General features: G+C 35.5%; 1 long non-coding RNA gene across 4 annotated transcripts; it reads left to right on the top strand.

Annotated features, from left to right (window-relative positions):
• The first annotated feature begins 11,043 nt into the window (after nucleotides 1-11,043).
• Nucleotides 11,044-17,030, top strand: LOC148311489 (uncharacterized). 4 transcript variants are annotated; one of them, XR_015837241.1, is made up of 3 exons: nucleotides 11,044-11,477; nucleotides 14,245-14,602; nucleotides 14,911-17,030. It is a non-coding gene; the product is annotated as an uncharacterized LOC148311489 (long non-coding RNA). The 4 variants fall into 4 exon arrangements; XR_015837239.1 differs by lacking the exon at nucleotides 11,044-11,477 and adding an exon at nucleotides 13,443-13,699; XR_015837238.1 differs by lacking the exon at nucleotides 11,044-11,477 and adding an exon at nucleotides 13,446-13,527.
• Nucleotides 17,031-18,185: the final 1,155 nt, after the last annotated feature.

Below are 18,185 nucleotides of genomic sequence, written 5' to 3'. Positions count from 1 at the left end.
ATATGTACGAAAAATGTTTCGCTTTTGATGAAATGATTTTGTACCTGATGTTAAGTGAAGATTTTTTTATAATTTATATTTGAAGCACTAACTTTGTGATTTTCCATTTTATAATTAAAATGTTTCTTTGTTTTAAAGTCACTATAAATATTTAACTTAATTATAATGTCTACCGGTTTTTAAGCTAACCGCTTCTATATCAGAATTATAGTATATATAAAATATGGAACAAAGGCAAAATAAAGGAATGGGTCAATTATCAAGAGTTACAACATTTTGAGTGTGTCCAAATACTTGTTTACAAAATCTGGATTATCTCCAATTACAGGAGTTATTTTCATATTATTTAGATGGTCCGGAGCATTGGTCTGTATGTTCCCGATAGTTACCTAAGACAGCGTCGGCATAGATTGTTTCACATTCCTATACACAGGACCAACCTACCGATGGTTATGCCTGTAGGAAGAGCTACCGCTATGTTGAACAATATCACATTGGATATTGATCTGTTCCATGTGTCCGAAGGAGTTTTCCGAAGCGGGATTCTTCTACACCTTTAAGTCTTCTTGCTTACTTTTATTTTTAATATATACGCCTTGAATATTGTTTGTTATGTATATATTATTTTTTTATTGAATAAATTGAATTGAATTGAATTGAATGAAGATGAAGATGTCAAAAAATAAGATCAAGGGTTAATTCTATGAAAATTATAAAATAGTTTATATCTTTAATTTTCTCTCTCTTTTTGTGTGTATATTAAGTTAAAATGGATAAAAACAGTAAAAAAAATTGTAAAAAGAACTCCACCGACAAGACACACAAGGTCGGCTGTCCAAACTTAAAACACAGTAAGGGACATTTTTTTGTAGTACGTTTTTTTGCATTTTTGGATTTTACTTAGTCCAAAAATGGAAAAAAACGTACTACAAAAAATTTCCCTTACTGTGTTTTAAGTTTGGACAGCTGAGGTGGCTTGGTGGTTTAAAATTGTTATTTAAATAAATGTATACAATTTATGTTAATAAAAAAAAACAAAGGCAATGAGAATTTGATCAGGAAAGGAGTTGAGGGGCGAGATAATGAAAACCAATGATGGATGATGTGATTGTGGACAGTTAGGATTCCAAGGATTTAGGTGTTTCTAGAAGGTCATCGGCTACATGCTGCATTTGAACAATGCAGAAATCGCTGAAGAATGAAAGTCTAACTAATTTGTTGGAAAGGAAATGGAGTAGGAAAATGAGAATATCAGCAATGGTGAGGTCCCTTGAGGATTACAAAGGACTGTTGCATAATTTCTTTCGGTACAACGCGACAGGTGCCAGGATAAATAGATTTGTAACATCTTTAAAAAAAATACCAGGAAATCATGAACAGGAAAAGATACGGTCCGTTGCGGTAGCTATGATTCACTGCCATATATATTTTTGTAAACAAGAGTTAGCTGGTAGCTAATTACTGAGGTGTTGCTAAATGAATGGTTCAAGGGTCAATCAGTGAATAAGGCTACCAGTAAATAAAGCCGTCATAAAATGCTCAGTTAATTCAAACAATGCAGTAAAACCTCGATATAACGGACTAATAGTGGGGAAGAAAAAAGTCCGTTGTATAAAAATAGGTTAAAAATAAAAAAAAAACATTTATTGAAAATATGAACACTGTATTCAGAATTTTTTATTTACACAAATTGTATCCATTTATTAAAAGACTATCTAACTAACTAACTTACTAACCATCACCCCGTTTTCCCCCGATAGAACGCCACACCATTCTGTCTTTGCAAACATTCTTCGCCTCTTCCACGTTCATGCATCTCCTAACCTGACCGCTTTCAAGTATTTGGCATACCTGATCGTGCCATGTTTTTCGTTAAAGAACAATTCATTTAAAGAACAATTATAAATATATATATTTTTTTAAATTGCAAAGACCCACCGCGCCATCTTGTGTGTCTTGTCGGTGGTGTTCTGTTTACATATATTTTTTATTGTTTTAATCCATTTTAACCTAATATACACACAAAAAAGAGAGACAAAATTAAGAATGTAAACTTTTTTACAATTTTTATAGAATTAACTGTTGATCATTTTCGTATTCTTTATTTGCCTTTATTCCATATTTTATTTTGACCTCTAACCTCCGTAAGAGATACAAATAAACAATACAAAACACAAACAAATTTATATTTATTGTCTTGGGACACTCGTCGTGAAGTGACGTTGCTGTTCGATATCGACGCGCTTGTTTTCGGTAATCCCGCTTTGAAAAAGGTATCAAGTTTTGTTTGCATTTTTGAACTAAGATAATTTTTTCAATCAACTCTCTAAAATTAGGAAAATGCGTCATATCTGAATTTTGTAGAATAGAGGTCTGTTATATTGAGGTTTTACTGTATCAACATTTTATGTATCCCAATACTTGTTGACAAATCTGGGTTTAGCCACTGTTTATTAAAAACTTTTTTTTTCCACAAATCAGCAAAGTTGAAAGTGAATATGGAAGTCTGGCTATTTACAGGGCTGTCATGGGCTGGTCAAGTGATCACATTACTAAATTCACCATTCTACCCATGATTGACAACATGACCACACTACTCCAATTTTTAGAACTCCTACATATGGTTTTCATTATCCAATATAGATGGATTTTCAGAACTCACATGCACTGTGTCATGAAATTAATGAAATATCTAGGAGTTTCAAAAATATGAGTAGTGTGGTTGTCAATCGTGGGTGGAATGTGTAAAGTGATCACTTGCCCAGCTTATGACAGGTCATAAGCCCTATAAATGCTCAATCTTCTAAATTCTTCTACATCTATGTTGAGATGTAAGAACATGTGAAAATAATGTCACCCAGTATGTAAAATAATCGGATATTGCGTACATCTAAATAAAAGGGTATTTGCCTTATAAAAGCTTTCTCAATCCAACAATAGATGGCTCTTGTAAACTGTCATGAGATTAGTGATATGTAGTAGTTGAAAAAATTGAGTAGTGTTGGTTTCAATCATGGATAGAATGGTGAATGTTGCACGTGTGTAAAGTGATCACTTAGCTTCCCTGAAAACCCTTTGATGAGATGTCAAAAAATAAAATGAAAATAACTCCTGTAATTGGAGATAATACAGATTTTGTAAGCAAGTATTTAGGCATACTCAAAATGCTGTAAATAATTATCATTTAGACTCGCCTTATAGTACTTAAGAAAAATATATATATATTAAAATAGAAAAAATGAGAGAAGAACTTAACCGGTTATCTAATTAAAAGAGACTGGAATTTAATATGCTGATCTGCATACATAAAAAAATTAACGATAAATTACCTAAATATTTAAAAGATAAAATAGATTTTACCAAAATTTTCATGAACAAATCACTAGAAATAAGGATAAAATAACACAATTGTTTAAAAAAACCGAGTAGCAAAATTGTTTAATGTATAAGGGTTTGAAAATGTATGATGAGATGCCTGAATGTATGAAGAATGAAAAGAGCCTGAAAGATTTTAAAAATAAATGTTTTGTTTACTGTAAGAAGATATAAATAAGTATGTGATGTAAATTAAGTGTAAATAATACTGTACTTTAAATTACAATGATGAAAGAAAACACTTGTTTTTTTACCACTTGAGTTTTATTATAGACTACATGTTTCAGAAGTTAAACTTCCATCATTCAGGTCTGTATAATAACTGTAGTAACATGTAGTCTATAATAAAACCTAAGTGGTAAAAAACAAGTGTTTTCTTTAATCATTGTAACATGTCTTACCACAAAGTTAATGCCCAAACAATAAATAAAATACTTTAAATTAGTTGTAATATAAGCTAACTAAAGAAATGAAGAAAAAAAATACACAGACTTCAATATCCTTCTTCGTCTATGTTGAGATGTTAAAAGGTGAGCGTAAAAGTGATTCGATATCTCGACTAGACGATGATAATGGATGTTAATTCACCTAGAAAAAAATTACCTTGGAAATCAGGGAAAATTCGTGAGAAACACTTGCTGAAAAGTACAATTTATTGTACAATTTAATATTTTCTTGAATGCGGTAAACGATTTTCTATATTATATGTACATAATTAGTGAATGAATAGTTAATATGCATTGAAAATGCACATAGAAACAAATACATAGCTGTTACATGTTTAACCGTAAAATGGCGCGTGGGGTTGTAATGTATGTAATATAAGAGTAAAATAATAATACGGAAGTCTGGGCATTTACAGGGCTTACGACGGCCTATGACGGCTGGTTTAAGTGGTCACTTTACACACGTGTAACATTCAACCCATGATTGACAACCACACTACTCAAATTCTTGGAACTTCTGTATACTTATACATGATTTAATTTCGAAACATTGTACTTGAATCACTAAAATTTTACTAGAGATGAAGCTTTATTTATTGGTGAGATGAATAAATTTTTCATTGAGCTAAAAGTCATTTGTATGTGAGGTCTGAATCCTGGATTATAATCACATACATGAGAAACGCCAAAAAATATCCTTTTCATTCTATTATTATTTCTTTATTTATGTTGCGAAGTTAAAAAATAATATGAAAAATAACTCATGTTATGGAGGACGTGATTACCAGATGTGGGGAAATGTGTGTTTTGCACCAATTACGTGCATCCACGTCTCCATTTATTGCTCCTCAGAAGTTTCATTTTACTAATGGGTGAAAATTTAATAAATAGACTAACTTGAATGATTCACGGTTTTATATTCACAAAGATTATGCTTACAAATAACAAAGATTACAGATTTTACTACAAGGTTTGTACATAAATAATATAATATAAAACCCTTATTCGCACCCCAATGGTGCATAGGGCACTGCGTCATATAAACGCAGTATTATCTCAATCGTTTACACATGAAGGAAAGGTGATCAGCCCTCCAGGGTAATATTGAATAAATACCAGTCCAGGGTAATATTGTACTTCATAATACTTATATTTATTTTACCCCCCCTGGGAATCGAACCCGGGACCTCCAGAACGGTAGCCAAGCGTGCTGACCATTACACTACGGAGGCGAACAAAAGGTTTATATTCACAAAAATTATTTACAAATAACTAAGATTACAGATTTTAGTACTAGGTTTATATTCACAAAAATGATTTATTGTTACTAATTTTATAACGACGAGGCACTGATGTAGAATGTGGCGAAATAAGAAATAATCCAGATTTTTGAACAAGTATTTGGACACACTCAAAATTATGTATGTAAAACAATACTTTAACTGAAAAGAACTGAAAGATTTAAATATTGGAGCTATAATGAATAATTTGACTGTCTGTTGCCTTTTGTATGCTGACAATGCTGTTCTTCTTGCCAATAGCAAAGAAAACCAGCAGGCCTGGTCAAAGGCCATTCGCAGGAAGAAAGGAATAACGGAATTCGAGGAAGACTAAATAATTAATGGATGCTACAGCAAGAAAACATGATATGAAGACATGGCCTAGGTGACGTCGTCCATGATAGATGGACTTACAGCCTGAGGACGAGGAGAGCTGATCCCAGCAGTCTACAAAGACGATAAGTTGGGATGAAGCCAGGAAGAAGAAGAGAAGAAATGCACTTGATATTAGACTTTGTAACTAAAAGAAATGTCCGCCTCCGTAGTGTAATGGTCAGCACGCTTGGCCACTGTTCTGAAGGCCCCGGGTTCGATTCCCAGGGGAGGGGGGTTAAATAAAAAAAAGTGATTTTCTCACTCTAATATTTATTCAATATTACCCTAGACCTGAAGCGCAGGGCTGATCACCTTCCCTTCATGTGTTGAGGATCAAAAAAACACTGCATTTATATACAGTGCTCTATGCACCATTGGGGTGCGGATAAAGGTTTAAAAAAACTAAAAGAAATGAGATACTACTACTACTATTTACTACCCTCACGCCGTTAGAACGCTACACTCTTCTGTCCTGACATACACTCCTCGCCTCCTTCACATCCATACATCTTGTCATACATGCCCTCCGATCACGCAGACTTTTGACACCGCCAGATTCTAGGTTCTGATTGATCTAAACGTGTTTTAGTCTTGAGGAGAAATGAAATAAGATGGGGTCAAATAAACCCCACACCGCCGCATAAGCGTTCTCTCCGCCTATGTTTTGCGAAATTCGGTCGTATTGTTCGCCGTGAGAGGATTTCTATAGCCATTGTAATGGCGTGTGCTTTATTGTTTTGTGGGAACGAAAAACCCGACTTTTTGCACAAATCCTTTGGCTGACTATCCGTTGGCGCAGCCGAGTCAACATCCGCCATCTTGTTGTCTGGCTTAGCAAAAATGACGTCAATAGGAGAAAAGATTTCATTTTCAATTGATGGCGTCTTTCCGTATTCACGGTTTCGTTTATTCGCGACGTAGAGATGAAACGATCCTTAAGCTAAGTTATATTTTTATTTTAATCGTCCTATACTGGTTCTTATTCCTTTTGACATTGAATAAATGTTTGCCTCCTAAACTTTACATCAAGGGTGGCCAACCCGCGACCCGCGGAGCATATCACACATTTTTTTCTTCAAGTGTACATAAAACCACCAAAAGAACATTCCATCGTGCGTAGTTCGTATCATATCCCATATATGGAAGTATCTCACTATCGTGACAATTTCTTCTATATACCATAACCGTGTTAATAAACACACACGACCCGTGCCAAAATTGTTTTATTTGAAGCATTTGGAAAACTGTTTGCAACAAGATGAATCGTTATCAACGAAACAATTCTGACAAACAAAATTGGACTTATCACTAAAATTTATTTTATTTTGTTTATTTTTTATCATTATTTTTAATATTGCCCAGCTCTGATCGAATAAATATGTTTGAAATACAATAAAATATAAATATTTTCGTTATATCTTCTTAAAAAAACAACAGATATACATATTTATCGTTTGCTTTGAATAATAAAAGTATTTTTGTTTTACAGCCCCATAGGAAATCTCATTTCTAAAATTTGGCCCAGCTGCTGAAAAGGTTGGCCACCAATGCTTTACATCCGTCTTCTTTCTACTCCCTATCTCTCTTCCCCTTGCCTTGAATTATAGTTTTGAGCTAGCAATAGTTTGGTGTCTATCAGAACCGGGAATGCATGGACCTTTGATGTGTAAGGTATGGACATGACGCAACTGAAGCTGATCATCTACCGTGAAGACCATAAAACGCTTCATGCACAAAATCCTTGACATGAAATTTCCGCAATAATCGACGAACCTCACACTGTTTTGTTCATTTCCATACTTAGCTATAAATATGACCAATAAATATTTTAAATATCCCCCAAGTTTTAATTATCTGCCTCCGTGGAAAGCGTGTTTAGCTACCGTGTTGGAGGTCCCGGATTCGATTCTCAGGGAGGGGTGAAAATATGATTTTACACCCTGACATTTATTTGATAATACCCTGGGCTGGTCCCTGAAGAGCAGAGGTGATCACCTAGCCTTCATGTAAGCAAAGGTCAAGAAAATCGTTAAAAACGATAAAAAATATATTTAAAAAGAACTCCACCGACAAGACAAACAAGGTGGCTTGGTGGGTCATTACATTAAATATTTTTCTTAAAAAAAAAAAAAAAAAAGTACCGAGTCAGCACTGACTTGCCTTGCATTTTTCAAGTCAGCTGCTGGCTCAATGTAAATCTGGCCTAACTAATCGTCGAATCCGACACCTCCGCGTGGCGACCGCTAACCCAAATATCATAGAAATCCGACGGCATTGTACCTAATTACAAAAAAATGACTCCGTTTAAATGCAAAATGTTGATTTTACATTTTTTGAACAAAGATTGAAGGACACTTTGCAGACAAAGAGATTTCCCAATAGCGTGTCACACATGCGTCCTAGTATTCACTGGTCAAAAATATATAATTACTTTGACTAACTAACTCCGCCTCCGTAGTGAATGGTTAGCACGCTCGGCTACCGTGCTGGAGGTCACAGGTTTCGATTCCCGGGGATTCGAATAAATATAAGTGATTTTTTTCACTGTAATATTATTCGATATTAACCTGCACTGGTACCTGAAGTGGAGGCCTGATCACATTTCCTTCATGTGTTAACGATCAAGATAACACTGCGTTTATATGATGCAGTGCCCTATGCACCATTGGGGTGCGGATAAGGGTTTGAAGATGAAGAAGAACTAACTAACTAACCATCACGTCGCTACGTGAAGGCAGAGATAATAGATGCGTTTTTAAAAAAAAAAAAAGTTTCGAACATGTAATCTAATAATTTAAATTAAAACATATACTTATATCATAAAAAAGTGCGCGGCGACTCGTCTGACCCCTTGCGCAGCCGATCGCTCAGTAAATTGTATGTTTGGGAGTACCCCCCTAAGCGTTATCTTCTGTAATCGATTACAATGATAATTAGTCATTTTTTTGTTGTTTTAAATTGTGTTTGCAAGAAAAACAATTTATCATATCCTTTACAGTGTTGCCCAATTAGGCAAACGTGCCGATTAAACGGTATCGCCTCCGAAAGCGACATCTAGCCCGAAATAGCTAGTCTAGTTGGACATGTCATTGTCTATGGGCTGTCACCGTGACACAGCCCCCCCCCCCTCCCTCCCCCATGTTGCAGAGCGCCATCACGGCCGGATATCCGACTACCACGGTAGGTAATAGAAAATAGGCTATTTGGCTATTTTGATCAACCAACTGACTAACTAACCGTCACACCGCTTAGAGCATAGAACGCCACGCCAATATGTCTTTGGAGACAATATTCGCCTAGTTTTGTTTTGAAAAATCGCTCACTCCTTTCAATAATGTCAAATATCAAAAAACTTGATTTTTCAGGAGATCGTTTTTAAAGTTTAAAAATATAATACAATGTATTAAAAATAAATATCAAGCCACTCATTGAACTTTTTACTGTGCAACAGATCTATTTAGGTAAAACCTGAATGTATTTTCTTAATTTGAAAAATATTTAGTATATTTAAAAAAATAATTAAACAATACATTTTCTTCAAAATGCAAAAACTACACTTTCTGCCCAGTAGCGGGTAAATATTTAGTTAAAAACATGCCGCTTTTGTTGGGATATAATACATTTCCTGGGCATTCCGAAAACATGTACAACTGAAAATTGTGCCGTTGATATATGACGTTGTTGAAAGGAGTGAGCGAAATGTTCAATATGTTTGTAAAAATGTCCTATTTGTAAGTTGGCCGATTTGGTTTGAAAAACGTCCAATTTAAACTGAAAAATCTGTATATACTCGTAGTTAGACTGTTGTGTAAACAGTGATGACGAATAGTATTCTCCCAAAAGCATAGCGTGTTTCCTTGTTTTCAGAAATTGTCGAAATATTTTGCGACATTGCGTCGTTAGAGCCACTTTGAGGAAATTCGTTGCAAAATATAGCCATAAGCTAATTAAGCAATTACGGAAATTTCATATTTATGACATTTCAAACATAGCTGCACAAAGTGGAGGCTTTTGCTTTATGAACACATGTATGGAAGCCATTTGAGTGATATAACTTCATATGTGTGCACACATAATTGCACTAAATAAACGTTGATATCCCTTGAATGTATGTACGGTATGGGCATCTTGTATGCGCGCACCGTTGCACAGTGTAGAGACTGATGTTTCACGAAAGCAAGTACGGTAGTCATACGGGCACCTTGTGTGCACACATATCGCTCACTCCTTTCAAGAACGTCATAAATGAAAATTCGTCAATTTTCAATTGTGCATGTTTTCGGAATGCCCAGAAAATGTACTATATCCCAGCAAAAGAGGCATATTTTTAACTTAATATTTATCCGCTACAGGGCAGAAAGTGCTGTTTTTGCATTTTGAAGAAAAGGTATTGTTTAATTATTTTTTTAAATATACTAAATATTTTTCAAATGGAGAAAAAACCTTCAGGGTTTACCTAAAAAGATCTGTTGCAAAGTAAATGTTCACTATTTTTAATATATTGTATTATATTTTTAAACATTAAAAACGTTCTCCTGCAAAATCAAGTTTTTTTTTTATTTATGACGTTCTTGAAAGGAGTGAGCGATATCTGCACTTATTGCAAGCTGATGATCCTTGAGTACACGTACGGTAGTCATTCGGAAAACTTTTATGCACACATTCCTGCGTAAAAAGATCCGTGAAAACATGATAGCTTGCTATATTGTATTACACTGTGAGGCGTCCTGTCGAACATCTTGGCCATGCTCCAGCCTAAGAAGACCGAGAAGAAAGCGCAACAATACGGCGGCTCCACTTTCCTGCCTTCAGACTCAGCCGATTGACGACGTTTTTCATTAATAAATATATTTTTAAATTTTCTTGCGCTATATAAATCTAATTAAAATGGCGCTTATAAATCATCCAAGATGAGTGCCATTATTATTATTATTCAATCAAACAATAACCGTATGGGAATTTTGTTTGTACATATATCTGGTGTGGTTTCTGACTAATGATTTTTGCACGTACGGTAGCCATATGGGCACTATAAAGTGCATATAAATGCACAGCATGGATGATGAAGCTTCGTGAAAGCATGTAGAGTAGCCATATGGGCATCTTCTGTGCAAACACTGTGTTGAAGAAGTGTAGAGTCTGATGCCCAGTTGATGCATGTCACCGCATAATGGTAGCCATATTGGTACATACTTTTCACGCATATATGATTTGAGTTGAGGCTGATTCACTGTGAATAGATGAATGGTAGTAATGTGGGTATAATGTATGTATGCATTAGGAATAAGTTGATACTCCGTGAATGCATGTATGGTAACCAATAAGGAAATTTGTACGCACGCTCCGTAATCATTTACGGAGCGAGCGGTAACCAAATGGGAACTATCACCTTGTATGCACCTTTATTTCTGCTTATTTTCTCATTGTAGGGTGTGGACCAACAAGAAATCTGGGTAGGTACTTAATCATTTACTGTTTGTAGTTTATGGTATGATATTGTCTATGAATAGTATTATTGTTTATGTTACTCTTCTGTCGTTTTTGCTGGTTCTATTTTATATTAAATTCCATGAAATTCTTGTTTTGTTATAAAAAGTGTTAATGGTTCCACTTTCTTGAGACTTAAAACTAGACTTGTATATTTATTCAAAGATGGATCCCGCTTTACGTCATGTCAGGGCTGAACCGAGAGTTGTGAAAAGAGATATTCTCCAACATTCGGTTCGGGAAGAGGCACTACTTGAGGTTCGATTTAATTTACGACCGTGTTTTGTGCGAATTGTACACCATAACTATTAAATCAGAAGATAATATCAAGGAAGAACCAGAAAGTGATGCCGAAATTCACCATACTGGAGAATACATGAGCGAGTACCGCCTGTACTGGGGACCAGAGCTGATCTTCTTATATCTAGTGACACCTTCACCAAGATAGATATCGATCACCCTAATATCAAACAAAAATGTATGCAATCCTAGAGCAGAAATGATGTCGACTATAGTAAGTAACACTTTATTGTGCAGAGAAATATTGTTAAATAATAAACTTTGTTTTATCGACATAAAGAAGATTTTACTCCTCCACGAACGTTTAAATAATGACACTAATTCCAAAAATAACATATGAAATATTGATAATTTATCTTTGCGATCAGAACATATTATTGGTTAACCGTCATCAGTTCTGTAGTTCAGATCGTAGGTAGGAGTTGATTTTCTTACAAACCTTAATATTTTTGTTTTCATTTAGATAATAGTCCAATAAAACGTACAGGTTTGGAAAATACTAATAATTCCCCTTTAGACAGTCTCTGGGAAATGAAATTATTGCAATCAGATAAACAAACGAATAAACGATTTTCTTTATCAGAGTGTGATAATGATTGTATCTGGAAAGCCGGTTTAAACCCATACGAGTGAAAAACCATTCTCTCGTTATGAATGCGAGTATAAATGATTCCAGAAAAAGTATTTTAAATGGTACATCTTGGCTGTTGTTACTGTTGTAAAACCACTCTCTTGTTCAGAGTGTGTTATAAATGTTCACGGAAAGGCAATTAAAGAGTCACATGTTAACTGATGAAAAGCCATTTTCTTGTCCAGAGTGTGATTATAAATGTTCAGCAAAAGGAAATTTAAAGTATCTTGTATTGACTCACTGTGGTGAGAAACCCTTCTCTTGTTAATAATGTGATAATAAATGTTTTGCGAAAAGAACATTGAAGAAAAACATGGTCAACTCACACTGGTGAGAAACCCTTCTCTTGTTCAGAGTGTGTATAAATGTTCACAGAAAGATTATTTAAAGATTCACATGCCGATTCATAACGGTGTTAAACCCTTTTCTTGTTCAGAATGTTATTATAAATGCTCAGCGATAGGGACATTGAATAAACACATGATCATTCACACTGGTGAGAAACCCTTCTCTTGTGTAGACTGTAATTATAAATGTTCGCAGAAAAGTAATTTAATGAAGCACATGTCAACTCACACTGATGAGAAACCTTTCTCTTGTTTGGAGTGTGATTATAAATGTTCACTGAAAGCTTATTTTAAGTCTCACAAGTCCATTCACACAGGTGTAAAACCCGTTTCTTGTTCAGAATGTAATTTTAAACGATCAGTTAAAGGGAATTTAAAGGTTCACATCGCTCACTCCTTTCAATAACGTCATATGTCGAAAATAGTAAATTTTCAATTATGCATGTTTTCGGAATGCCCAGAAAATGTATTTAGTATTTTAAGTATTTTTTAAATGGAGAATAAATATTCAGGTTTTACCTAAAAGATCTGTTGCACAGTATAACTTTGTTGAAAGGAGTAAGCGACACGTCAGTTCGCGCTGGTTAAAAACGATTTTATTGTTCTTGTTGGCTGACCAACAAGATTATGTTAGATTGTTAGATATGTAAAATATATATCTATATATAAATATTTAAAATTCACAAAACTTATTTGTTTTATTTGATAAAAAAAAAAACCTTACAGTTTCCTAACTAACTAACCATCTAACCATCACGCCACTTCCCGGCAGGGGTAGGCAGAGAGAATCGACCGCCACACCACTCTGTACTGTAATCTGAACGCTCCACTGAACAGAACAGATGGTAAAGTTTCGGCGTTTGGATTATAAGGGTCCTGCTGTAAACGTGTATATGGTATTTTGTATTCACCTATATATGCAATGGTTTAGTTGATGCTACGTGAATTTAGGTACACGGCTTGTGTGCACGAACAGAAACATTTAGTGGTGTTGGTGTTGACCAACGCTCTGTGAATAACGATTGGGCAACTATCTGAACTATCTAACGACGCTCTGTGAATAACGATTGGTTATCATATGCTTACGAATGCAACCAACGGTTTCTGCTTTTTTTTCAGTACCCATATGATTCGGCCGAATCGGAAAAGTAGGTACTCATCATTTTCTCTTTGGTACCTTGATGCGATATTGTCTATGATTAGTATTATAGTTTATGTACTGCTCTCACTAACTGTGCGCGTCGTTTTCGCATTTAATTATTATTATAGTTTGAAATTTAGTGAAAGTTAGTAAAACCTTTATTTATTTCATCCAATATTTCTTTTTTTGTTGTCTCGATAAAAAATGTTTCCAATGATTCTGAATGATTCCACATTCGTGAGAAGAATTAACTACACCAGTCGTACTGTCAAAATTGAAACCATAGATGTCTCTTCATTTCCAAATGCATATTATAAGTATGTATATAATAAGTAAACGGATATATGATTCGGGTACTACACCTTTATATTGAAATCGTTTTGGTAATAGAATGTGTTGGAATCGATTTAAATATAAAAATAAAACACATGTATATTAATGGTTTTATAATTATTTATCTACAATCTGTCACTCGTAGTGTAAATAAATAAACTTAATAAATTTTTTTAATGTTTTCTTTTAATATATGGTATATGAATGTGTATTGTAATTCTAAAATATTTAATGCCAAATCAATCATTGTTTTTAGTATTTTAGTGTGAAGTACGACTGTTTATTTAGACTGATTATGAAAATTCAGTTTATTTATAGGATTTATAGAACTTTTTCTTGCCAAAACTCGTAAAATATATTCTTCGTCTTATTCCTCATTACTGAGGGTTGTGACCCTTGTGGAAGCAATGCTTCTTCTCCAGCTATCCCTTGACGCGCTGCACGTAGTTCACCAACCGCCGAGGTGCCTGCTGCTGCCTTAACTTGATCGAATAAATGACTAATATATATGGACGAATATAATTTACAGATGGAGCCCACATTACACCGTATCAAGGATGAACCGAGAGATGTAGAAGAAGATACTGTCCAACATTCTGCTGCAGAACAGGCGCTTCTTGAGGATTCCTCTAATTTACGACAGTGTAATGGCGACTTGTACTCCAAAACTATCAAACCAGATGATACTATGATCAAAGGGGAACCAGAAAGTGATGACGACATTCACCATGCTGAAGAATACATGAGCGAGGAGACGCCTGAACCGGGGACCGGAGTTGATGCACTTAAATCTAGCGATACCTCGAACTTTATCGAGATAGAGATCGATCAATCTGACATCAAACAGGAATGCGTACAATCTTCGAGCACACTTGATGTCGACTATGGTACGTAACACTTTATTATCTAGTCAGTGGTCTCCAAACTCAATAAGGATGTGAGCTACTTTCGGAAATTGAACTTTTCTTGTGATCTACCTATACAAATTCCCACTTAATATATGTTTTATCGTACCATACATATTGGACTCATGCTGGTTAAAAAAAAATCTCACAAAAAATATTAAAATAATCCCGTTTCAACTCACTTTGGTGAGAACCCCTTCTCCTGTTCAGATTGAGTATAAATGTTTTTTAATTAAGTAAAAGAAAAGATATGGGTTGTTTTTTCTTACAATATTTTTTTTTGTTTACAGATTCGCTTAGTAGTGCTAAAAAACATAGAAGTTCGGAAAACACTAGTATTTCCCCTTCACACAGTGTCGGGGAAACGAAGTCATTGCACTCAAAAAAGGAAAAGAACAAACGATTTTTTTGCTCAGAGTGTGATTATAAGTGTTACCTAAAAAAGAGTTTAGATTCACACATGTTAGTTCACACTGGTGAAAAACGATTCTCTTGCCCAGAGTGCGATTATAAATGTTTACGAAAATGGTATTTAAAGAGTCACATGTTGACTCATACAGGTGAAAAACCATTCTCCTGTCCAGAATGTGATTATAGATGTTCAACAAAAGGGTATTTAAAGTATCACATAACAACTCACACCGGTGATAAACCCTATCCTTGTTCACAATGCGAATATAAATGTTTATCGAAAGGCACATTAAACGCACACATGTTAATACACACTGGCGAAAAACGATTCTCTTGTTCAAAGTGTGATTACGTTTGTTCCCAGAGAGATATTTTAAAGAAACACATGTTAACTCACACTGGTGAGAAACCCTACGTTTGTTCAGAATGTGATTATAAATGTTCAATAAGAGGGACATTAAAGAGACACATGTTAACTCATACTGGTGAGAAACCCTTCTCTTGTTCACGGTGTGATTATATATGTTCACAGAAAGGTCATTTAAAGATTCATATGGCGACTCACACTGGCGAGAAACCCTTTTCTTGTTCAGAATGTGATTACAAATGCTCAGTGAAAGGGGGACTAAAGAGACACATGGTAATTCACACTGGCGAAAAACCATTCTCTTGTTCAGAATGTGATTATAAATGTTCAGCGAAAAGGACTTTAAAGACACATATATTGACTCATACTGGTAAAAAAACACCCTCTCGCAGAAAATGATTAAATAATTTCAACTCACACTAGTGAGAAACCCTTCTCTTGTTCAGAGTGAGATTAAAAGTGTTTTGATTATAATTATAATTGTACGAAAAGATAAATAAGAGGCATACGTGTAAACTCTTGCTTTATAAAAGCCATTCTCATCCAGATTTTGATTATTAAGTGTTCACAAAAAATAATGTAAGGAGATACTGCTTGTGGAAAACACATGGGGTCAGGACATGTGGTGCAGAGACTGCTACTGCTGTTGATGTTCTTATCAAATAAACCAGAAGGCTACATCTCATGGACGAGATGCCCCCTATCCCGAATGATGCTTCTGGTGCAAAGGTATTTGCACCAGGGAGGGCCCTAACTCTTCTTCTTCTTTTTAATGGCTTTTCACCCATCTTGAGTGTTCTAGCCAGTGTCGAGTTATTAGGCCCCGGCTCAACGACAGAAGTGGTAACAGAGACAGTGGTAACACAGAAGTGGTCACCTCACTAGCCGTCGGCAATCTGGTGTCATTCCAGGACGCTGCTGTTCCCCGTAACCAGTGACCACGAGGAAGGATCATCGAGATGACCAGAGGAGCAGATTGACAAGTCCGCAGCGCCAAGTATTAGAGGTCTTCAAAGATCTACACAGAACCAACTATCAAACTGATGTCGTAGCAGCAAAGGATCCCACATTGGGAAAATAATAATAAATTTAATTAATCTAAATATCGCCATTTTCGTAAAATACTACCTCAAGGGCGCTTCAAGGGATGATAGGAAGTGTTAGTTACGCCATTTTGGATATAAATTATTATATAAATAAGAGTTTAAAAAGTTTGCTGTAATTTAAAATGTGGTCCTGATGGTACGGACTGACCGAAGCCATTTCGTCGTAACGTAACACGTTACGATGTGAGCATTCGTATAGTCAGTGCAGCGAGCCGAGCGCTCTATCCATAGTTTCGGATGCTCGCCGCGAACGATGTTACGAAGTTACGTTACGACGAAATGTTCTGGTCAGTTTCCACCTTAAAAAGAACTCATGTTGATTATAATGTAATTTAACACGGTATGCTATCCTTTAAAAAAAACAGTTTCACTTTCGCGGGTAGCTACTGTAGGTTATAATTAAATGTATGTGTAATGTAATGTGAATAGTGAATGAAAATCATAAAATACATACTACAGAAAATATGAATTAAATATTACTTTGCCGAGTAGAATATTCCGGCACGAAAGCTGTATCCCGACTGAACCCTAGAATTTTTTTTTTAATTACCTAACGTCCAAGTGACTCTGAAATCTAGCTACGGCTTATGCAACACCGTTTATCATGTCCCTACTCAGGCTTCAACTTTATATGTTTCATAGCCTATGCCTACTTGTGAGTGGATTTACTCTTTATGTTTAAAGTTACTATAATTTCATGTAATTCATGAGTGATAATTCTAGGCAAAAACACTCGCAGTGACCCCTAGAGACCGCTACTGTCGCCTTTTAGGTGCGTCGCGGTGGGTAGAACGAAAGGCTTTGGCGGGGGAACGGCCTTCGGCGGAAATACGTGAGTTTCTCTCGGTGGACCGACTATATATTCGAGGAGTTCTCAATAAATCAAGGGAGTAAGTTAAGTTTTGTCCGCCTCCGTAGTGTAATGGTCAGCACGCTCGGCTACCGTTCTGGAGGTCCCGGGTTCGATTCCCAAGGGGGGTAAAATAAACATAAGTGATTTTTTCACTGTCATATTTATTCAATATTACCCTGGACTGGTACCTGAAGCGGAGGGCTGATCACCTTTCCTTCATGTGTAAACGATCAAGATAACACTGCGTTTATATGACGCAGTGCCCTATGCACCATTGGGGTGCGGATAAGGGTTTTATTATTATTAAGTTAAGTTGGTTGAGCTGTGCTGATTCTTTAGTAAGAATTAGCCTAAACCATATTTGCACGTTCGCAGCTGCAGCTGTAGTGTATGCTAGCTGATGGTTTGTGAATGCAAAAACGGTAGGTATGTGGACACCTTCGATGCACAGGATAATAGCTGGTGCTCTTACCGTATATAATTTCACGGAGCATCATCTACCGAGCAGTGAACTATTTGTGTTTCTATGGTATATTATCCATATGGCGGCTGGATATGCTTTCATGAGCCATCAGCTACCAACCAGTGCAGCTATTGGTGCACTCAAGTTGGCATATGGTGGCCGTACTTGCCTTCACGGGCCATCAGTTTACAAAGACTACATGTTTTTTTTAATATGGGAATTGCATTTATGTACAAGGTTTATAGATCATTAGGTGGATTTTTGTTTCTTCTAACTAAATAAATATGTTTTCATTTAAATTTGTGTTGGGAACAATAGGAATAATCTAGCGTGGGCCAATTAGGAACTTAGCATTTCCTCACTGC

Source organism: Brachycentrus maculatus, unplaced genomic scaffold (genome assembly GCF_059751285.1).
Source record: "Brachycentrus maculatus isolate JH-2025_06_01 unplaced genomic scaffold, ASM5975128v1 h1tg000063l, whole genome shotgun sequence".
NCBI lineage: Eukaryota > Metazoa > Arthropoda > Insecta > Trichoptera > Brachycentridae > Brachycentrus > Brachycentrus maculatus.
This window is presented reverse-complemented; position numbering and strand designations above follow the sequence as displayed.